The 23,844-nt window shown below is 49.4% G+C and overlaps 1 long non-coding RNA gene across 1 annotated transcript; it reads left to right on the top strand.

Moving 5' to 3' along the window:
* The first annotated feature begins 517 nt into the window (after positions 1 to 517).
* Positions 518 to 21,912, top strand: LOC132509195 (uncharacterized). The gene is made up of 3 exons (XR_009536923.1): positions 518 to 717; positions 8,030 to 8,164; positions 21,794 to 21,912. It is a non-coding gene; the product is annotated as an uncharacterized LOC132509195 (long non-coding RNA).
* Positions 21,913 to 23,844: the final 1,932 nt, after the last annotated feature.

Below are 23,844 nucleotides of genomic sequence, written 5' to 3'. Positions count from 1 at the left end.
AGGTTAAACCACTCAGTGTTCTGCAGAGTTAAATCAGACGTGTTTTTAGCAGTCTAGGCAAGTTTGACCTGGGCCGTATGGGTCTCATAATTTATCCTACAGTCGGATGTCTCTTGATTCCAGACTATAGAGCAAAATGCTGAGCAGGGAGCGGAAACCGTGAACGCACATCTCTGGAGGCCGACTCTGTGCCGTGCATCCTCCATATGCAGCTCCCTGACCTCCCAGAACTCGGGGAGGGGGGGTTGTTACTGTCCCTCACAGATGGGGAAACTGAGGTACAGGAGGGAGGAAGCCAGTGGCCTCAGGCGTCACAGCAGCAGGGGGCGGAGTGGGGCTCTGGAGCCAGGCTGTGATCCCAGCATCCAAGCTGCCTTCCCGTCAGCCTCCCGATGAGTCTGAATCTGCATCTCCAGCCACAGTCTCGCTCCTGGGCTCTTCCTGGGCTCTGCTCTTTGCTCCTCTGGGCCTCGGACAGGTCTCCTCCGATACCTCTGTTACTGCAGACTCAGCGGGTTTAAAACTGACCCTGACCTTCACCATGGAAGGGCCACCCACTCGTCCTACGCCAGACGACACTGGGATCAGACGGGCGATGGGCCCCACCCGAGGCCCCGGCCACGCATCCCGGGATGTGTCCCTAAATTGCCGCCTGGAGCCTGCGACCCATGCAGATGCGCAGCCGCCAGCGTACCCCTGCTGATCTGAATCACCAAGGTAAGTCATGGCCCCTCTGGGGGCCCCCTGCCTTTCCATCCCCACGTTTCCATATTGGGGTGTCTACTTGCTCTGCCGATGGAGCAGACTGGGCGGCACATGCTGGACTTATGCCATCCCGGGCGGCTCACCCGGTTGGTCATCCTGGCACCCACCAGACTGCACAGGCTAAGGGCCAGAGCTCTGCATTAACGTGAGCAACGGGGGCGTCCAGGCTCGGGCGCCACGGACGTCTGTGCCTGCAACCGGCAGGCAACGTCAGGGTCAGGCAGCCCCGGCTCGCCAGCAGTAAAGAGGGCTCTGGACTCTGATGCCTCCTGACACTGGGTGCCGGCTCTCTGCTATTTTCTACGCTAGAGTGGAGGTGATGCGGTCAGTGAGATTCCCACAGTCATGACAGCTCTGGCAGAGGAAACAGCCTCCAACCATGTCTTTGGTTTTTCTGCTTCTGCACGCTCCCTCCATCTCCTTTCCCAGATCATGCCCGCCATACAAATTATGTCACCTCTTTTCTAAGACAGAATGCAGAAGCTGGCTAAAAAAAAAAAAAAAAAAAAAAAAAAACTGTGATAAAGCACTTTAGGAAAAGCTCATTAGGAACCCCATTAAGCCTCACCCAGTTCCTTTCACCTCTGGGTCCTCACGGCCACTCCCCTGGTCCGCGCAGCATCAGCTCGCCCCGGACGCCCCAAGAGCTGCCTCCCTGCCCCACCCAATGCAACGCACTCCCCACTGCTGAGCCTGAGACGTGACCCTGAGCCGTGGAACCCACCGTCTCTTCTGAAACCATCCCAGGGCTTCTTGCGGTCCTCAAGTAAAGACCCAAATAATTTGTGATGTCTGGGCTCACTTCCCATCCCCCTGCACTCCCCACCCTCTGCTTCCGCCACAGGGAAGGGGAGTGTATCCCTCCTACACCAGCTCCCTCTCACCTCAGGCCCCTACCGGCCCCCCTTTCCTGACCCCCACCCCAGAGGCCAACGGAAGGTATGCAATGCGCTCTTTTCTGCCCTCCCCCCCACCAACTCCTCCTGAAACGAAACTAGCACCAAATGGTGGGAATCCTGTTTCCTCGGCCATTTGCGGAGAAGGCCATTTGCGGAGAAGGCGTCGTGTTTGCTAGCAAGGGAGCTTTCAGGCACTTGGGGTTTTTTCTTAATTTGGACTAAAGTAACCCAGACTTGGGGGAATTAGATTCTCCGCCTTCATTCATCTGCCTGGAATGCGAGTCAAATTCCGTGGGCACACTGCGCGCCTCCCGCCTGGGGCTGCCTGAGTCTCCTTGTGTTCCCGGCTCTTCTCACTGTGGTTAATCGGTTAATCGGGGGCTCAAGACTTCAGCTGCTGCTGGGGACAAGGTGTCCCTTCCCGCTCAGAGCTCGCTTGACCCTTCCTGGGATTTATCAGTTACCATCTCCGTAAAGCCCCACGGAGAGGTCCCGCCACCTTTTCACACGCCAGCCGCCGCCAGCGGTGGAACACGATAAGTCACAATCACTGGCCCACCTCATTGTCTGCGCGCTGGCTGTCTCTGGGCCCCGCCCTGTGTCGTCTTTGAAGTGCAGCTAAGCCCCTGGTAGCTTTCAGATGACACTTAGGTTACACCTCTTCTGCATTCTTATCTCCACCAGTGCCTTTGAGTGCAGACGTGTTGACACGTTGGCAGTGCAGTGGCCTCTCTGCGGGAGCGTGTCCCCTGGGTGACCTTTGGCTCCCGAAGATGGCACCTGGGCCTGCATGGATGGGACAGGGCCGCCCCTGCACTGGGTGCACCGGGCACAGCCCCCCACCCTGTGTCGACTCTAAGGGCCTCCTTTCATCACTGGTCCTCTGGGGGCGGGGCTCCCAAACGCCTCACTCTGGGGCCCCCAAGTAGTGAGGGAGGCGCCCCTCGTGGGTGCTACTGCTGTCAGGTGTTCCTTTAATTATGGTAAAACAGACACAACGTAAAACTTAACCATTTAACCTGTTTTAAGGGTACAGTTCAGTGGTGTTACGTACGTTCACATTGTTGTGCAGCCGTCACCACAACCGTCTTCTGAACTTGTCCATCTTCCCAAATTGAGACTCTGTCCCTGTTAAACACTAACTCCCCATAACCCCCGGCACCCACCGTTCTACTTTCTGTCTTTATGAGTCTAACTAGTCTAGTGCCTCGTATCAGTGGAATCATGCAATACTTATCTTTTGGTGATGGGCTCCTTTCACTTAGCGTAATGCCTTCAAGGTTCATCCATGTGGTAGCAGGTGTCAGTGCTTCGTTCCTTTTTAAGGCTGAATACTATTCCATCGTGTGGATGGACCTCGTCTTGTTGATCCATTTATCTGTCGATGGACACTTGGGTTACTTCCACCTTTTGACTCTTGTGAATAATGCTGCTATGAACATGGGTGTATAAGTGTCTGAGTCCCTGCTTTCAGTTCTTTTGAGTGTACTCCCAGAAGTGGAATCGCTGGGTCGTATAGTAATTTTATTAATTCTCTGAAGAACTGCCATACTGTTTTCCACAGTGGCTGCACCATCTCCCGCAGCCGTGCACGAGAGTCCCAGTTTCTCCACAAGCGCCCCTGCCCACCCCCTCCCAGCCCAGGCCCTCCTCACCCTTCTATTCTAACCTCCTCTGTCGATGGGACATTTCAAAATTTCATGGGCAAAGACTGCTTTTAATGACCAGACACGGTGCTGGTGAAGGCAGGGGGGAGTGGGCATCCTTTAACACAGGGGATGGAATTCTCAATCACCCCCACCTTTCTTAAGAGCAGTATGCGTCAGGCTCTAGGTCCATCCACGTCTCTACAAATCACCCAATTTCGTTCCTTTTTATGGCCGAGTAATATTCCATTGTATATATGAACCACATCTTCTTTATCCATCCCTCTGTTGATGGACATTTAGGTTGTTTCCGTGTCCTGGCTATTGTAAATAGGGCTGCAGTGAACACTGGGTTGCAGGTGTCTTTTTGACTGTCATACAGAGTAAAGTAAGTCAGAAAAAAAAGTATCGCTTATTAACACATATATGTAGAATCTGAAAAAATTGGTATAGACGATCTTATATACAAAACAGAAATAGAGACACAGACGTAGAGAACAAACGTGTGGATATCAAGGGGGAAAGAAGGGGGTGGGATGAACTGGGAGATTGGGATTGACATATACACACTATTGATACTATGTATAAAATAGATAACTAATGAGAACCTATCGTATAGCACAGGGAACTCTACTCAATGCTCTGTGGTGACCTAAATGGGAAGGAAATCCAAAAAGACGGGGTGTATGTGTATGTATAGCTGATTCACTTTGCTGTACAGTGGGAACTAACACAACATTGTAAAGCAACTATACCCCAATAAGAGCAATATGTGTCAGCATTTAAAACGTGCAGACGTTTATAGGACAACATTGTAGGAATTTGTCCCCAGTAAGTGTTCAGACCAGATTGAAAAGGTGCGTATGTATGCGAAGGTGTCTATCAAATGCTGTCAATAATAGCAAAATTAAATAAACAAACTAAATTTCTGTTTGTCCATCAGCAGACACTTGGTTTTGAAGTTGATGGCTCCTCCATATGATGAAATATTATGCCATTAACTTTAGGCGTATTGACAAGGAAAATGAGCATAATATAACGTTCTACTACAACAGCACACGACAGTGTGATTCCACGTTTGGATACACACACACACACACACACACACACATAGACAAAGAAGACATATTTGTCTATCTATATATACCTATATACTTATGTCTTCTACCTCAGGAGATATATATATATATATATATATATATATATATATATATATATATATATATATATATATGTTTTCTACTTCAAGCTATAACCACTGTCTTGGCAATGAATACCCTCCCATCCCCTTCCGTGCAGCCCTGATCTAAACTGGAGAAATCCTGGCAACCAAGAGGAATCCATATTTAGTGGTGTTGTCAAAATGGCCTTTCAATAGCACATTCATCCTGCACCCTCGAATTCAGGCAGGAAAGGGAAGGGGGAGCGAGAGAGAGAAGAAAAAGAAAAAGCCAAGTGTTTGTGCGAGCATCTTGGAGACCCGGGGCTCAATAAGGCAGGTGTTCTGCGGCTGCTTGAAGACCACACGGGAGAAGAGGCCGTCAGAGCGCCCATTACAGTGTGCCAAATCGCTGAAGCTCCGCGATCCAGCTGCAGAAACCCAGAGGGCAAAGTGCTTAAGGATGCATAAAACGCGGATTTTCCCATAATTATTTAAATATGTGTTAATGAGTGCTGCAAACGCAGTCAGAGTGTGACCATTAAAGGATTAAAAATACAGGCAAACGGAAAAGGAATAGTTTGAACAGTGGGGAGAGCACTCACGTGGGGATCGAAATCCCCCAAATTTCTCTTTTGCCTCTAGTCCTGCTGCTCGGAGGAAGACACCCAACCTCACTGGGGCTCCATTTTCTCATCTGAAAATGAACAGCGGAGGGGAGTAGATGGATCGATCCCCCAGCTACAGAACTCCCTCATCATCAGAACCTGCCAGTCTCCTGAATTTAACAAAATCAGAGAATAAGAATTGTCTAAGGAAAAGGAGCTTGCAAGAAGATTATGGAACTTCGTGTGTTTTCTTAGCAATATAAACAGAGAAAAGACCCTGTTTTTTAAGCAAAGGAGTTGAGAATACAAATGAGCCATTCAGAAAGCTCAGAGAAAAATTTGATGGACGGGGTGGGGGCTGTCAGATACTTGTGCCATTAGCTCCTGGTCCTCTCATCCCCTCTCCTCCCCGAGTGGAAGGCCATGAAAGCATCAACTTAGTCTAAGGTTCCTTTAAGGAGGGAGGAATTTACACCACTTGCCAATGGAGTGGAGGAAATATAGGAATGACACTTCATCATTTTTCTTCCCCCAGCAAGGAAAGAAAAAAAGAAAAAGAATGAAAGAACCCCAGTGCAAGACTGCTGCATTCCATGCCGTTGACACCCAGCCTTTAATTGGAACTGCTACATCCAAAATAAAGAAAGTAGTGATCTCGGGGTATATTTTTGCCTACGTTTTTGAGGATGTTTTGGGCCTTTCATCTCCTTTGAAGGCGTGTCACCTAATTACGCCGCTTTCATCCGTGTATTCCCCAGTCGGAACATGCCAGTCCCCTGCACAGCAATTGATCATGACGGACGGGTTTCCACTCTCCAGCTGGTGCAGAGCCTGGGTATTTGTGAATACCTGAATAAACGCCTTTAATCCAAAAACAAACTCCTCCTGAAAGAAACAGGCTGAAAAGGCCTTTCATGGAGTGTTTTCCAACTCACTGGCTCATGGTTTCTTTGGATCTCACCCTGCTTCCTGTACTAATGGTCTCTGAATGCATTCCCGACTGTGGCTTACTGGCCTGCCGAAGTCCCTGGCGTTACAGGGGAAGAAGGGAACAGGTAACACAGCAGATGCTCAAAGGAGCTGCCAGCACTGCATAGGTGGAAACTGGAACGAAATATATGTGGGCGAGAGCGCTGTGTTCTTTCTACAACTTTCTTAAAGACGTGCTTCCCTAGGTAATGTTTTAAAAACAAAGTTATAGTCACACATTACACACACGTGGGAATAATCTGCTGGATTAAAAGCAGCTCTCTCAAATCAGCATTGAGTTCATAAATACAAGGGCTGATGACGCTACTCTAATAAATAGATTTGCTTTTGGAAGATCAACAACTTGCATTTTTTTTTTAAGTCTATATTATTGAGATGATAGTGGGTCCGTTAAAAGAGTACTGCACCGACCTGGGGGTTAACCCATGGCCCAATGGGTGGGTGAAGTGCTGAGGCTGGAGCCCTGGACTCGGAGTTGTAAGGTTCAACTGTGAGAACCAGCGCATCCGCTTACTAGCCATATAAACTGTCCTAACTTAGTTTTATTCTGTCCATTCCTCTGTAACCTGATCTCCAAGGTGAAGGGCTTGGGCTGGATCAGAGGACCTTTTCCTCAACCAGTCAAAGTCATCCTTATCTGAGCAAATGTCCCAGAGCCCCCACCCCTTTAGATCCTCTGCCCTCTGCCTGCTGTACAGTGATCCCTGACAGGGTCCAGTCTCGCCACTATTGCCCTGTAACAAACTACCCCAGAACAAGCTGGTATCAAACAAAAGCCCTTTTATTTTGTTCACGGTTTTGCAGATCAGGCATTTAGCAGCTCAGCTGGGCAGTTCCCCCGCGGTCTGCCGTGGGGGTGCAGCCAGGTGTCAGCTTGGGCTGCAGGCAGCTGATGGCCCCCCGGGCCTGGACATCCCAGGTCTTCCATTCACATGGCTGGTGGTCGATGGTGGCCGTTGGCTGCGCCCTCAGCTGGGACTGTCGCTCAGAGTGCCCACACGTGGCCTCTCCAGCATGGGGGTCTCTGTGTGCTCAGAATGCTTACTTGGTGGCCAGTTTCCCCTAAGAAAAGTTTCCAGAGAACCAGGTGGAGGCTGCGTGACCTATTGTGACCTAGCCTCGGACATCATGCAGTGTTTCCTCCACTCCTTTCTACTGGCGGTCACAAGGTCACGAGGTCAAGGGGAGGGGACAGCATTATAGAGGCAGGTCACGTGTAAGAGCACCTGGGCATGAGACACGGTGGTGGCCGTCTTTGCAAATCATATTCTGCCTCAGGCTTCAAGAATCACAGCTGAAAATCTCTAATGTCTAGATTAGATGCAGTTTCTAATGGCCCTCCCTCTTAGAAAAGAAAACCATCTCTAATAGGGCAATATTTCTTTGTTCAGACTCTTTTTTTAAAGAGCTTAATCGAGGTATAATTGGTACGGAATAAATTGCACGTTTAAAGTGAACCATTCAGTAAGTCTTGGCGTGTGTACGTGCTTGTGCAGCCATCACCGCGGTCATCCCCTAAATGTCCCTCATGCCCTTGAACCATCCCTCCCTCCTGCTTCCACCCAGCAGTGCCTCATCCCCCGGCAGTGATCCATCTGCTTCCTGTCCCTATAGATGTCTCGAACTTTATGTATCTGGTCATAAACTATGTACTCTTCTTTGCGTAGCTTCTTTTATTTGGCAGTTCTTTCGAGATTCATCTATGTTGTAGCGTGTTTCAATCGTTCTTTTTTTTAAATTATCTTAACTTTTTAAATTATTTTTTTAATTATTTAATTATAGTTGATGTGCAGTAGCATGGCCCAATCGTTTTTTCTGTTCTTATGGCTGAGTAATATTCCATTATGTGGATATAACAGAATTCTGCTTATCCATTCAGGCGTTGATGGACATTTCAGTTGTTTCCAGTTTGAGGTTATTATAAACAAAACTGTTCTCCAAAGTGGTTGTCCTGACTTTCAGTCCCAGCTCTGGCATGTAAACAGCTCGGCATCACTTCCATTCTTACCACAAGAAAAGTCCTGAACAACCTGAAGATCGATGACTTTTCTCGGACACGTCAGAGAATTGGGGTCAAAGGCAAACCATCAGAAGGTCGTAAGTACAATGTACTTCCTTGCAACGGGAGCTGCAGGAGCCGTAAACTGGGAGGAACATTTTGTTCAAATGACAAGTTGCTGGAGGCTGAGTGTGGGCTGCTGTGAGCATGAGAAACTCCCAGGGCTGCAGGCTTAGGGCACATCCACGGTTTCGTGGCTTTTACCTCCAGACACTCCACCAGGTTTCACCAGCAACGAGCTGAGGAAGACCCCGCACAGGTGTGGTCCATCTTCAATGTGGCTGTCTTCCCAGGTACGCAGTGGTACCTCACTGTGGCTTTTATGCGCAGTTCCCGAATGGCTAATGGTGCAGAGCGTCTTTTCATGTGGTTCTTGGCCACCCATAGATCTTCTCTGGTGAGGTGCCTGTTCCAATCTTTTGCCCATTTTTCTACCAGGTTGCTTGTTTGCTTATGATTGAGTTTTGAGAGTTCTTTATATATTCGGAATAAAAGTCCTTTATCAGATCTATGATTTTCAAATATTTTCTCTCATGATAGAGCTTGTCTTTCAATTCTCTTAACAGAGTCTTTTGAAAGCAGAAGTTTTGAATTTTAATGCAATTCAAAATTTCACACTGTCCATGCACAGATCACGTGTATGTAAAAGCTATAGATTATGACAAATCTAAGAGATCTTTGCCTAACACATGGTCACAGATGCTTTATCCTTATATTCCAGAAGTTTTATAGTTTTAGGTTTTATGTTTAGATCTGTGATCCATTTTGAGTTAACTTTGGTGTATGGTGAGGTTGTGATAGTTTGTATTTTTCAAGGGAAGAAAGTTTCCTTCCGGTCATTGTTTTCTGAGAGTTTTTTTTTTTTTTAATGAAGAACGGGTGTTTGATTTTGTCAGACGTTTTTCCTATCTTTATTGAGATGATCGTATGATTTTCTGTTTTAGTTTGTTAATATGATGAATACATTGACTTTCTAATCAATTAATCTTGCCTTCGTGGGACAAACCTCACTTAGTCACAATGCATTCTCCTCTTTTTGTATCACTGGATTTGATTTCCTAAATTTTGTTTAGCATTTTTGCTTCCATGTTCGTGAAGAATATCAGTCTGTAGTTCTCTTTTCTTAAAATTTGTCTGGATTTGGTACCAGGGTAATACTGCTGATTCGTTAACTGAGTCCTTTTCGCTTTTTAAGAAAAGTTTGGGTAAAATTGAGATAATTATTCAACTTAAATGTTTGACAGAATTCACCAGTGAAGCCCTGTGGGCCTGGAGTATTCTCTGTGGGAGGGTTTCTAGCTACGAATATAATTTTATTAATAGAGAGCACTCTTATCTATCTAATCATCTGTTTCTTTTAGAGTTAGCTTTGGTAGTTTGTGTCTTTCAAGCAATTTGTCCACTTTTTCCAAGTTGTCTGTAAGATCTGTAGGGGTGTCAATGCTCTCATTTCTGATACTGGTGATTTGTGTCTTTTCTCCTTTTCATGATCAGCTTGGCTAGATGTTTATCATTTTCTTTTTGTACTTGAGTTTTTTTTTTATTTAGTTTGACATTGCTTTTTAAAAAATTTTATTGAAGTATAGTTGATTTACCATGTTGTGTTAATTTCTGCAATAGAGCAAAGTGACTGCACATATACATAAATATATACATATATATATTCTTTTTCATATTATTTTCCATTATGGTTTATCACAGGATATTGAATATAGTTCCCTGTTCTATAAGTAGGACCTTGTTGTTTATCTGATGTTTATTATTTTTATTGATCTTCTCAAAGAACCAGCTTTGCGGGTCATTGGTCTTCTCTATTGTTTCCTGTTCAGAATCTCTCTCCACAAAAGGAGCATCTCCCTGCCTTTTCTTGCTTCCCCTGTGCCTAAGGAACCCCCTAAGACAATACCTCACTTGTCCCTGGTCTAGGGCTGAGCTCCAGGACAAAGCCATCTACTAGCTCCCAATTTTGTCAAACCCCCTCAGCCCCAGTACCTCCGAGTTTCATGTGACGATCAACTTGTTCGAAGGCGGAGCATTCCAATCAGATACTTCGGTAAATGCCCGTGTGTAGATTCTGAAATACTCTGCCCCCTTACAGCTTCCGCGACAGGGATTTGAATGCAGTATTCATTTAGTGACGCGGGTGTTCGTGCCCTGGCTCTGCCCTTTGCTAACATATGACCTTGAGCAAGCGACTATCCATCTCAAAGCGTCAATTTCCCTCTCTGTAAAATGGGAATAATAATAATAATAGGGTTGTTTAAGGACCCAATGAGACGATGAATGCAAAGAGCTTAGTACAGAATCTGGCGCGGGGCAAGAGTCTGCGAACAGTTGCTATTAAAATATGACAGCGAGCGTTATGGTCTGGGACTCCGTTCCCTTTACTACTAGAAAGGAAGGATTTATGGTCCTCCTTTTCTTATGTTGATGTTGGAGCTAATGTTTATTGGTTGTAAATGTTAAAAATATAAACCTGTGGTAGAAATCCACAGACTGTGCATTTTGTCCCATTAGGGCTGAGTCCATGGCCACACCTGCTCTAGCACTGAAGTTTACATTTCCAGCACCCAAAATACACTTCAGTTATGAAAGTATTGCTTCAGAAGTTTGACAGCTCTGTGGCCATGTCACAGGAAGAGCTCAGATCACGGGTATTTGTCCAAATACCATCACAGGTATTTCCCTGGGAGGCAGTTGTGTTCACATGGCCGGGGAGGACGGGGGGTGTGAGGGCACGAGACCCCTGTGGAGCCGGGGCCTCCGAAGCCAAAACAGCTGGCCCTGCTCCCTGGTGGGAACGTCCTCACTGGCATTCTCGGGGCACGATGTGAACCCCTGCGGCCGGGGGGCTGGAGAGCAGAGGAGGGAGACACAGAGGAGGAGAGTGTCCAGAGGAGCCAGCGTGGGAGAGCCAGAGGGGCCAGGATTGGCCGTCAAGTCAGGGAGGACTTGAAAGCTGCCAGGCTTTCTGTGACGGTCTTCGTCTGGGGGGTGCTGCATCCTGAATGGCACATGGCAGACGTGGCTCTGTGTGACTCCCCAGGTGCGTTAGAAAAGGCCAGGCAGCCTCTGCTGCTCTATCTTGGGACACTGCGGGAATCTCTGACGGACACTTAAGATGCCCAGATGGCCAGTCACTCTATGGCTAACATGTAGCTGGCGAGAGGGTTGGGGGTGGCCGGGCCGGGGGGGACACAATGGGGAGGGGGGGTTTGGGGGACAGAGAGAGAAGGGTGTGCTGAACCCACGAGGCGACCCCGACCAGCCCCCGTCTAGGTGCACCCGCGTGAGAGACCCTGACTGAGCTGCTGACGGGACTGTTGTTGCGTTAGTATGTTACTGTTGGGGGCGGCTTGTCACACAGCTAGCGTTCGTAACTGGCATATAGCCCATGCCTGGTGTGAGCGTCCGAATTTCTGAGGGCCTCGGGGTTTCCACCAGTAGAGTGAGCATTGTAAGGCAGCCTTCTGAGCAGTCCTGGGAGAAGCAGAGATGTGCAGAACCGAATCCCTGCCTGCGTCTCCGCACAGCCTTCTTCTCTGTGCCTGTGTCACCTCCCCTTCTGTCTCTTATAAGGACGCGTGTCATCTCAAGATCCTTGATCACATCTGCAAAGACCCTTTTTCCAAATAAGGTCCCGCTTACTGCTACCAGAGGTCAGGATGTCAGCATATCTTTGGGCATATCAACCCCCCGTGGCATCCTTTACTCAAAGGCAGTGCGGTACAGGAATTAGGAAAAGCCATCAACCCCAGGCGTGAATCCCAGCTCTGCTGTTTCCCATGGGGTGGCCTTTACCTCTTTGAGCACCGATCTCTCCATCTGTAAAATGGATCACCCACAGCGTTGCCGTGAGGATCGACTGAGATGGCACATAGGACGGCCCTGGAGCTGAACTTAGCCACACAGTAGGGCCTCAGTACCTGGCAACCCAGCACAATTTTGACCTGGCCAGTTAGTGGTCAACCATACTCCACCCGCCAGACAGCAATGTCACATTCCGGGACTGTGAAGGGGGGCCGTGCTGGTCCTTTCCTGCGCGGGAGACTGGGCGGACCAGAGGGGGTCACGGAGGGGGCGCTCTGGCTGGGAGGAGGCCTGTTTTAACCCCTTCCACCCCCCAGCCATGCAGGCGGGGCCTTTGCTTGGTCTCTCCTGTCCTGCTCTCCTCTTTATCCGGCTTCGAGAGCCAGCCCGACAGCGTTCCCAGCATGTCAGCCAAGGGTGAGCCTCCCCCGCACTCGCGGAAGGCAGAACTTTGGAAGACACGCTGTGGCATTCTTGGATAGCCACGCCGGCCTGCGAGAAGACACATGTCCCTCTCTCTCTGGCTTCCCCGCCCTCCATCCATTCGCGGGCCCCCCAACAGGCCAGCAGCAAACGAGGGTCCCGGCAGCGAGCCCTGCGGTAGACTGAACTGGGTGACCTCTGCGTTTCCCACTGGCGCCCGCACCGGCCCAGGGCAGGGGCCTTCAAGCAGGCCTGGATTAGAGGTTTGGGGTTTGGAACATCCACATTGGGATAAAATCAGAATTTTTTTTTTAAAAAGAAGACAATTTCAGAAACACAGCCTGAAAAACAAAGCAGCTTTTTAGCTCTTTCTCTGAAATGACATCAGCGGCCACCACAAAGCCTGAATCGGCCCCATTGCTTTCGGCCGTGGGGATGTATCATTTCCCCTCCAAAATACCCACGGCATTGTCCGAGATCCGAGCCGACCTGGAGCCGCTCGCTTGGTGGGAAGTGGCCGCACTTTCCCACCCGTGCTCCAGGAGGGCCTTGTAATTGGAAAAGTGCAAGTTGCAGATGAACTGGGAGCCCAGGCCAGGAAATGGGTTTTATGGCGCTGTGTTTGTCCTTGTTTTACATCCATCTCAATAGTGCCGTCCACGTGGGCATTCAGGGACTGGGATTCCGGGAACAACGTTGCCCGGGACCAGCTGCGCCCTGTCGCTCCCACCCCAGACCCAAGCTCTCAGCCCCTCCCCACCCCCTCCCTCCAGCCCCATCCAGACTCTCGCCTCTGGGGTTTTCGAATTGTGTGGAAACTGGAGGATATTGTCAAGATGGATTTTGTGTAATTGAAGCAGCAACCCAATCGCACTTAAATTTGTTTATCACCATATAAAAATAGACATATAAAAAAAGACCAGGAAGAAATACAGTGACATATTAACAATCTGGTTGTCTGTGGCTGATGGGTTATTTTTTCTTAATTCCTTGTACTTCTGTAAATTTTCTCAATTTTGCTTTTGTAACACAGAAAACATTATTTATTAAAAACCACCAACTGGATCTTGTCTCAGGGCCAAAATGAGCTACTTAAGCGAGTGGAAAGTCAGGCTTTATGGAGAGCCAGCAGTCCCCAGGGACTTATTTCTTTGAAGAGACACTTCTTAAAAACTCAGAAATAATCTGCATAGTTGAAACTTCTGTTCCTCTGGGATTGTTATTCCTTCATTAGTTAAAGTGATTTACTGAGTCACAGGAAATTTCGCCGCTGGACCAAAATCTGATTCCATTTCCCAAGCATTCACTGAGTGTTTGCCCAGATAAAGCTGCCACGTCCCTGCCCTGGGTGGGTGCACAGTCTAACGAAGGATTTGGGAGTCAGGTCTCTTGCTCATTCACTCAGCAAACATTTATTGAGCCCGTATTATGCACCAGGCACTATTTGGGGAGTGCTGGGACCCGGCAGTGTACAAACAAGACCAAACCCCCTGTCTTCATGGGGTTTAAATTTATGGCAAATGTAGAAAAAGAAGAATGTAGAAAATGCTCAGAAAGTTCAGAGGAAGGTGCTGTCTGTGATGGCGGTGATGGAAGGAGGGGGTGTCCATGTCAGGGAGGGTGTCATGGGTTGAACTGTGTCCCCCCCACCCAAATTCGTATGATGAAGTCCTAACCCCCAGTGCCTTGGAATGTGACCGTATTTGGAAATAGGTTTGTTGCAGATGTAATTAGTTAAAATGAGGTCTTTAGGGTGAGCCCTAATCCAATATGACTGGTGCCCTTATTAAAAGGGGGGGATTTGGACACAGAGACCTCTCCCGCTCTCTCCATGTGAAACATGTTCTGATTCTTGTGAACGTGTGTGTGTGTGTGTGTGTGTGTGTGTGTGTGTGTGTGTGTGTGAGCCTGGAGGGAGAGGCCCCAGAGCAGCTAGAGGTTCCTTCCCCTTCTGCAGCCCCAGGCCCATCATTCGCCTTTGGGAGAGAGCTGATGGAAGCAGGGCCCCCGAATTTAGTCACTCATCAAGCGTAACTGAGCTCCTACTACGAGCCAGACGCTGCTCTAGGACGAAACAGACACAAATCCCTGTCCTTATGGACAGGAGATTTTCCTAAACACCTACTATGTGCCAAAAATTGCACTCAATGATTGAGACCCAGAGTCAACTGAGACAAGGTGTCTGTCCCCATCCATCTATCCATCCATCCATCCATCCATCCATTCATTCACTGTTTCTGTTCACCTATATGTGTCAGGGACTCTGATAAATGGTGCAGGAAACTAAAAAGGAAGATTCACCTTAACAGTCTGATCAGGGAAAGAGATGTGTTTAAAAAAATAAAACTCTGATCAATAAGTTCTCCGATGAAAGGAAGCACAGAGTACTTTAGAAATGCACAAGACAGGGAGAGGCAAGTAGCCTGGGATGAAAGATTTAGAGGAAACTCTGCAAAGGAGATGGGTTTTGAAGGAAGAGTAGGAGTTCACCAGGCAGAGAAAAGGTTCACCTGTGCCAAATCACAGAGGCTTGAGTGAGGGCTGTGTGTGGAACAGCACGCAGCCAATGCAAGTAGAACGTGAGATGGTGAGACCCCAGACGAGGCTGAGGAGCTGCATGGAATCAGGTCTAAACCCCGATATTCATTCATTTATTCCACAAGTATTTATTGAACCCCTGCTGTGTACAGGCACTGAGGACACGACAGGGAACAAGTGGGTGAAAACCTCTGCCTTGAGGGAGCTTATTTCCAGCAGGGGATGCAAGAAACACAAATGTAAGAGGAAAAAACAGGTGTTGATAAGTTATGGGGGGAGAGCAGGGGAGGGGAGAGGGTGGTCAGGGAGGGTCTTGTCGAGAAGGTGATACGAGAGTAAAGACCCAAAGAAGGGGGGCAGTGAGGTAGGTGCCCCCCCGGGGAAGACAGTGCACTGAGGGGTGGCGGCCGGCACCACGGCCCTGGGACAGGGGGCAGAGCCAGAGGGAGGGCAGAAGGGGCTGAACGCCACAAGGCACAGGAAAGACGGTGACTCAGGCTCTGGGGTTTAAGCAGGGACAGGGGTGGCCTGACCTGGTTTTGAAGGATAACTCTGGCTCTGGGTTAGGAGCGGGCCCAAGGTGGAGAGTGAAGGGCAGGGGGCACCCGAGCTGTCGGCCCCAGCAGAGTCTCAGCAGATTCTGGGTTCCCAGGAATGAATGAATGAATGAACAGACAAACGTGTAGCCTCAGGGCACTGGAGGCCCACATGGAACCTGAGAGACAGCCCTGGGAAAGAGGCTCATCACCACCGTCAGTGATGTGACAGCAGCGGTCCAGCACTGCGTGCTCACTTCCTGGGCTACTGTATCAAATGACCACAAACTCAGCTTAGAACAACACACGTGTTCTCTTACAGTCTGGAGGTCAGAAAACTGACGTGGGTCTCACCGGGTCAAGTGAAGGTGTCGCAGGGCTGGTTCCTTCTGGAGGCTCCAGAGGAGAGTCACTCCTTTGCCTTTTCCAGCTCCTGGAGGCGCCTGCATCCCTCAGCTCATTGCCCCGCATCCCTCCAACCTCCACTTCCATCGTCACAAACTCTGACCTCCTGCCCCCGTCTTATAAGGCCCTTCCTGTTGCTACCTGGGACCCACCTGGATAATCCAGGATCATCTCCCATCTCAAGATGGGGCCATTATGCAGCCGACCCAGGTACCCCTGCCAGGCTGTGCAAGCCCATTCCATCCATGGTCTCAGGGGGTCCTCACAGCTGCCCAGGGAGGCAGGTGCTTCCAGTGACAAAACTGGGGCTCAGAGAGGGTGAGTAACTTTCCCAGGGTCACACCTCCAGGACCTCGAGGAGCGGAGACGCACACACGCCGGTTCTCTCCCCGCCCTTGCTGGAATGGCCCCACATCACCACGTGGCAGGGAAGACACAGACAAGCCCAACCCAGACAACCTGGACACTCACAGGGGTCCCCCAGCTCCAAACCATCACCTTGGAAAACCACATCAACTCCGAGAAAGACGCACCCCCAACCTCGTCCCCATCACCCCACAAGGAGCCCAGTCTCCCGCGGCTGAGAACCAAGTGCCTTTTGAGTGCCCGGGGTTCCTCTGAGGAGCCCGTTGGCGGGGGAGGACGTCTCTGTGACAACCCGCCTCGCGGAGCGCTGCCGCCGAGTCGCTGGGTGAAGCCGTGTGTCAAGCAGAGAAGAGCCAGAAGCCCCTCTGGCCCCGAGCGTGGGGGAAGCGGCCGGCCGTCTCCAGAAGAGGCAAGCAGCCTTGTTTATTTTCATTTTTGCGATTGAAAATGCTCACTTCCTAGGCCCCTCCGCTCAGTATGGCTGTTCCTTTAAAGAGAAAAAGGAAGTGTGGTCCTGGCAGCGTGAACCGAAGCAATAAAAAATAAATCTTGGTAATTGTTGTGGAGACAGAAAGCAAAACAAACCGGACTTAAGTACATTGCAAGAAAATGTCAGCGTCGGAGGCCCGGCCATTAGCGTGCGAAATCGTTTCTCTCCCCGGAGGAACCGCTGGATGGGGACCAGCCTGTTTGATTTTCTACATTCCTCCTTCTGGGGTTTCTTGGAATGTCAGACTACTGCGTTTTTTTTCTTTTTCCTGAAAAGGACGGGTGGCTTCAGAGATGGTGATGGAGAAACGTCAGGAAAGAGCCTGAGGGAAGACAGCCGTCAGCAAGCCTTCACTGCCTGGCAATGGTTCCCGTGTCCCAGGGCCCCTCCGGCGAGGGAAGCAGGCAGGGCCGGGAGGGGGTCCTCGAAACACCCCCTGGATGCCTCTGACAACAGCGGCTCCCCTTCAGCCTCACCAAAGGAAGCGCCCAGCATCACGTCTGCAACACGGAAATAAAATGGAATATTTCTTTATTCCGGAGTCAACTCACCTGTGTTTCCAGAAGTGATGACAACCCTCCCTCTCTGTGCCACTTGCCACAGAAACAAACTTCAGAGCTGGGTGAGTGGGTGTCCAAAAGGACGTGGACTTTGGAACAGGAGTGCATAACCCGAGGTGACAGTCTTGGAGCTCACCCCGGTGCTGATTCCCAAAACAGCCCCGATTTGCCTGAGAGGGTCCCTGTTCATGTGGGATGCCCCTGATGGGACCTTTCACTTTCGGAAGATTCTGGTTGGGATGACTGAGTGGCGTTGGCGGTCTGGAATCACCCATCTCCCAGATGAGGAAACTGAGGCTCAGAGAGGGACAGAAGTGTCCCAAGTCATAACAGGGGCCAAGCTGGGATTTAAACCCAGGCCTGATTGAGTCCAGCACATGAGCAAAGCATAGACATGGCCGCTCGGCTTGAGTTTCCACTGTCCCCCAAGGTAACTGTAAACCAGACTTTGTTTGGGAGGAAACGCATTTCTATCCTGAACTTACTGCAGAATTTAAGACCCAACGATAAACCACTTGCTTAACTTAAAAAGGTTCAAATTGTTTTTCCATCGGCACCTTCTGCCCAGCAGGAGTGCCCCCCTCTGGCTGTGTCTTAGGTTTAGAATTCCAGGTTTACCTGGTGAAGGTTAGCGGTGTCCCGGCACCTGGAGGGTGAGCAGAGATCAGCTCTTTCTGAGATCGTCCCTGGAGAAGCTGAAGAGAGATTCTCCGCTCCTTCCGTCTGAAATGCATCCTAAGGCCCTTTTGTCTCTGGCACCTTCTACGCTGGCTCTGGTTGAGAAGGCACCGGGGGGCCGTGCTGGGCTTCTCCCACTAAATCAGAAATTTGGACACTAAGTGTGGAGAGGGGGAGCCAGGCCTCTCAGCTTTGAGCTGAAGCGAGGCCCATTGACTGGCTGGGAATGACACATGGCCGGGGATTAGCGGCTTTACAGACTCTAAACAGCTGTAAGAGCACGGGGAAGCGCCGCAGCTGCCCCCGGGGTAAGGAGGCCGGTTTCAGGCGGGGGGCACCTGGCCCCTCCCCGCTCACTGGCTGCATAACCTTGGCCTCCTCTGCACAACGCGGATCTGTACTCCACTGCTGCCCTCCCTGAATCATCTCATCCTGTACACTGACACGCCCTGCCTTCCCTCCAGAGGGTTCTTCCTGACCCCAGACAGCGGGAGCAGCATCTGACCCTGTTCCTTCAGGACGGAACAGAGGCTCTCCTCATCTGGGGAGGCCTCGGAGGGAGATGTCTGTTTTTGAACCTGTGAGAGGCGCCTGGATATCTTCCAGATTGCAAAGGTGGCCTCAGTTTCCGTGCAAAGCAGACCATCCCGCAGAAGATCAAAGGCCCACGCTCGCCTACACCGGTGGATGGCGGCGAGGCCCACGCACCAGCTGCCATCAGCTAGCCGTGCCTGCCTGGGGTGTGTGAGGCTCCGCCCAGGCTGTGGAGAAGGGTGAGGCCAGCGACTGGTGACATCTGCCGTGGACGTGGTGGAGTGTGTGCCCTGGGTTTACTATTCCCGACCTAGGCCTCGGGCTAATCGGAGGAAAGAACTCAGCACACACGGATGTGCGTCTAGAGGCACCGTGGCCACAACAGCCAACATTCTTTGTACCATTCTGAGACTTCAACACATTTGGTCTTTCATCAACCCCTGGAGAAAGGACTATTATTGGCCCATTTCTTTAAAGATGAGAGGACGGAGGGGCAGAGCGATTGAGTCAGGTGCTCAGTAAAAGGCAAAGTAAGATGGAAGCTGCACCTTTAACCACTTACCTCATGGACTTCTGGGACGGGAGGCAAGGCTGGTGGCTTTGAATGGACAAGACTGGGTTCAGTTCCCAGAGCTGCTGTTAGCAGAGAGGTAAGTGGTTGAGGGGTTTCAGCAGACACCCTGGTCTAGCCCTGGATGCAGGCAGATAGCAGTATTTCCATTGTATCATCTGGGGTTCAGAGAAGGAAAGGGACTGCTCCAAGGTCACACAGCTTGGAAGAGAAGAAACCAGGACAAGCATACAGGGTTGGTCTGCACTAACTGATGCTCTTCCCTCTACATTACATGAGAAGGTGACTCAGCCCCTGTGACCAGGGATGTGAAATCAGAACCAGTCCCAAGAATGAGCTGGACAACCAAGCAAGGCGACCCTTCTTCTTAAACATGGAGCTCTGATTTCACACGGCTGCCAGTCCCCGAAATGTCCTCCCTGTGTCTGTGGACTTGCGCGCTTTCCGGTGGCTGTCAGGACAGACGCAGACACCCTGGACCACACCAGCGCAGCTGTCTGATGGCATTCCCAGCCCAGTTGGGAAAAGGAATTAGCACAAACCTCAAGAGAGAGCTGTTCTCATGAAATGCACAGCCTGGTTGGGCTGCTCAGAGTGGGAAGGGAAGTTCACATTCCCTTATCTGCTGACTCGCTTGGCCCCGTCTCCAGCGCGTCTCTCAGCCCCCACGAGAGAGGATCTGGCACAGAAAGGGGGACAGCAAACACCGATCTGAGCAAAAGCTGAACTCCAGGGTCTTTACCTAGAGCCCGTCACCGTGACCTCTTGACCCCTGTTTGGGGGGTCACGACCAGACTCTTTGCTCGAGGAACATAGCCGCCCGGGCATCCCCTAAGAGCTGTCTTCTGCAACATGGAGAGAGTCGTCTCTGGATGCTGTCAGTTCCTGGATGATTCCCTGTTTCCAAGTACCCTCAAATCTGGGCTTTGGGAACCTTTTCTTGACACGTGGCCATCCCAGGAGCGCATTGCTGGCCTCTGTTGCAGCAGCCATGCCCTCAGCCACCAGGGGCCGTGTCGTAGCCTTTGTGACGGGGCTTCCCTCAGAGCAGTACGAGCCGTAGGCACGTGTGTGAGTGAATTGTGACAATCCCTCGTGCCCAGGACCGCCATTGCAAAGAGGGCCCACACAAGCAAGCGTACCTACAACCTTGCAGACGTTTCCCCCATCTTCATGGATTTAAATTTTTAAATAGGGAAAATATTAACAGTACCTTAGTTCCAAAAATCAAAACGATTCAAAAAATGCATACTTGGAAGTTCCACTCCCTCCCGTAATCCTTCACCCGTTCCCACTCCCCATAGGTAATCAATCTCCTTAATTATTTTTGGCTTATTCATCCTGCATGTCTTTTGGAGGGGGAAATATTACACACACACACACACACACACACACACATTGTACACACATACATATCTATTTGTGTACGTGAGAGATACACGTACGAAATAAATATGTATTATATGCAAAAATATGACACATTATGCATTCTGTTTTGCACTCAGGGTTTTTTCCCCTTAACATCGCTCCCTGGATATCGCCCCATATCAGTCCAGATCAAACCTTCTCATTCCTTTTTACAGCCGTGTAGGGCTCCACTGTGTGGATGGGCCATAGTTTATTCAACTGGATCTCCTAGGTGTGGGCATTTTGGTAACTTCCCATATTTTGCAATGGCAAGTCATGTTGCGGTGAATACCTCCACACGTATGCCTTCTCATCGTCAAGGAAAGTCTTCTGTGCAGCGCAAGCCTGTATATTTTCCATGGTTGAATATTGCATATTGAAGAGCACAGACTCTGGGGCTCTACTGCTTTGGCTGCAGCTCCACCCTTGTGAACGGGCTGACGTGTCCTTAACAAATCACCTGCCGTCTCTGTGCCTCCGTCTCCTCTTTCGTAAATGGGGATGATAAATAGTATTTTCTCCATGGGATCGTTGTGAGGACTACAGAGCTAATGTGTAGAGGAATACTTATACCTGAGCCTGCCACACAGGAACTACTCAGTAAACGTCTGCTGGGTGTGTCTGTGCCAGACATTGTCATAGGTCCACCCAGGCTGGTAAATGCGTAGCTCTCCAAAAAAGTCCTGAGTTGTATCATTTGCTGATTCCCATGGTGTAAATACTCCCACATGGCCTCAGCGTGGAGTTGGGGAGCACGCAGTCAGCTCTTTTGGCCCCCGCACCTCCCCCACGTGCCCTCCGACCTCCTGACCACCTGTGGGCACACTGGCTGCCCAGCAGGCAACCCCAGTGGCTGAGGTTTTTTTGCTTGAAGCCTCACCCTGGCCTGGCCTCCTTCCTTTCCCACTCCCACTTCCTCACTCCTCCTCAGCCTGTCTTCCCTGTGAACTTTCCGAATCAACCCCTTTCACACACAACCTTGCTCCAGTGTCTGCTTCTAGGGAACCTGCCCAAGACCGCATCTCAAGATATCTTTTTCCCTAGAATGCACTGAGGTTTGGGACGCAGTAACACTCAACAAGCTTGTGAGTTCTCTTTTCCGTTAACCCCTCCGCGGCTGTCTCCGGGGCTTCATCTACGTCTGCGCCCCAAGGTGTGTCTGTCGAGGGTCCTGACTCACGGGGCAAGGTCCTCTCCTCTGACTCAGCAATGCCATTTCCTGCCCACAACCTTCTAGAACTCTTGCACTTTTGACACAGTGGAGACCAGCCCACCCCTGATTCACCAGCTCAGTTTTCTGTCACATCCTGTACTTTCCCTGAGGATTTTTCTGCTCTCCTCCTGACCAGGGCCAACGCCAGCCAGCCCACAAGCACCAGAGAACAGAAACTCAGCCAGGCAGACTCCAAGATGGTTCCAAAAAATTGAGGCAAACACGGACGGTCAAGAGGTCCTTGGTCCTTCCCTCGTTGGAATACAGTGCACCGTGTTGAGGTATTCATGGTCTCTGAGTTGCCTTCCTGATTTCCCCCAGAAAGGGCTTGCTGGGGGGATGGCATGGTGTTCTATGCGGCGGAAACGTGAAAGAGTCGCTCACCAGCAAGTGTAATCGTTCTGGAAAACGTTCAGAATATTCACGTGTTCTGTCATTTTTCCCCAAGTAAATAAGGTGGAAAAGCATCAGAAAGGAGTCAAAGTTTTCCTCAGGAATCCAGACCACAGGGAGAAAATAACGAGTTGCCATGGCTCACCCTTGCGAACCACTTCTCCGTGAACCTAGCCTAGCATGGATGTCTGTTTAGGAAGAGATACTTCCGTATCTGAGGTTGGCTTCCATACTGAGTGGAAAGAGGGGGATGCCAGAAATGGCCACTTTCAAATCTAGTGAAAACAGCTAAGTCAACAAAGGAATAACAAGATCCCAGGTTGCAAAACAAGTTGGAAAAACTTTTCTAAGAGCTGTCCTGGTCACCGCACCACACAGATCCTTTGCTTTGCCTCTGGAAACATTGAGCTCAGGGTTACTTCCGGAATTAATCTGTCGGCATAGGAACATGCTTTTAGGGTGGAACTTAACTGTTGTCGTCGTCGTTGCTTTTTACACAGCTCACTGTAATATATTTTAAATGTCTAAGACTAGGTGACATTTTCACATCAGTCATGAAATCATTACAGAACCCTGTCCAATGCCAGACGAGAACCGTTGTGTAGATAAAGTGGCAGTGTTTTTTCTTCCTGCAGAACTCCATCAACAATCCAGAACTATGTTCACTGGAACATTTTGAGTCATAATTCTGAACTTAAATTGATTGTCTCCTATTAGGATAATTTTTAAATGAAGCAAAACAAACAGAAAGAAAACAGAAACAACTAAAAACTTTAAATACCATGCCTATCTACAAAAGATAAAATGCAGGACCTGCAATTTGGAGGTGAATATGAACATGGCCCACATCTAATCTGGAACACATGGGTCCAAAATTGCCCTTTTACATTCAAATTGGTAAATAAGATATGCATTCTCAGTTTCATTTTCTTCCGAGGAATCTTCCAGATTTATGAATAAAGTGCAATACTTTGGACTCAAAGCACATACTTTGGACTCAAAAACCTGAGTTTCTTCAGTCTTCAGTCTGCTGCTTGCAAGATGCTTAACGTATAAAGTGCAGATCCCTTCCCCTAGCTCAGCCTGGGCTGTAGTATCTCACAGGGTTGCTGAGATGATAAGACACGAGGCATAGAACAGGGTTCACTATGTTATCCGCTGTTCTTATAGCACAAGCTCAGTTCTGTGACTGCTCTTGTTTTCTTAATTGGTCCCCTATTTGAAAGCGATTAGTTATTTAAAACATAGAGTCTCTGTCTCCAGAGCTTTGCAATAATGCAAAATAATTCTACACGATGCACACCAGGGTGCATGGGCATGCGCGCGCGCGCGCGCACACATACACACACACACACACACACACACACACACACGTCTCTAGAAGGATAATTTTCTCCAAACCACATTTTAAGGGCCTGTGTGATTTGGGCAGGGATAGCGGCTGCTGCTTTCCCAGCAAATAAATTTGTCCAAATCTGTTTACTCTCAAATTTATATAAAGAGCTTCATTAGCAACAGCCATGGACTAAATGGCCGCCACATGGCACACAGAGACAGTCTTAGGATGTCGGTTTACCCAATTTTGCAGAGTGATTTGTTTTTAATGAATTATGCACACTGATCATAGGCTCTGCTCAAAGCCTCATTTACTCTGGAAATTCCTGAAATTGCTATTCATTTTTCCAAGTTTTTTTTCCCTTGAAAGTTCACAAACACTTTCTGAGAAAGAAAAGAATTAACACACATCTTTTTGTAGATTAGGAAACACAGATGATTTGATAGAAAGCAGGTTCA

Source organism: Lagenorhynchus albirostris, chromosome 19, assembly GCF_949774975.1.
Source record: "Lagenorhynchus albirostris chromosome 19, mLagAlb1.1, whole genome shotgun sequence".
NCBI classification, from domain to species: Eukaryota; Metazoa; Chordata; class Mammalia; order Artiodactyla; family Delphinidae; genus Lagenorhynchus; species Lagenorhynchus albirostris.
The sequence above is the reverse complement of the archived record's forward strand: the minus strand, read 5'-3'. Positions and strand labels throughout refer to the sequence as shown.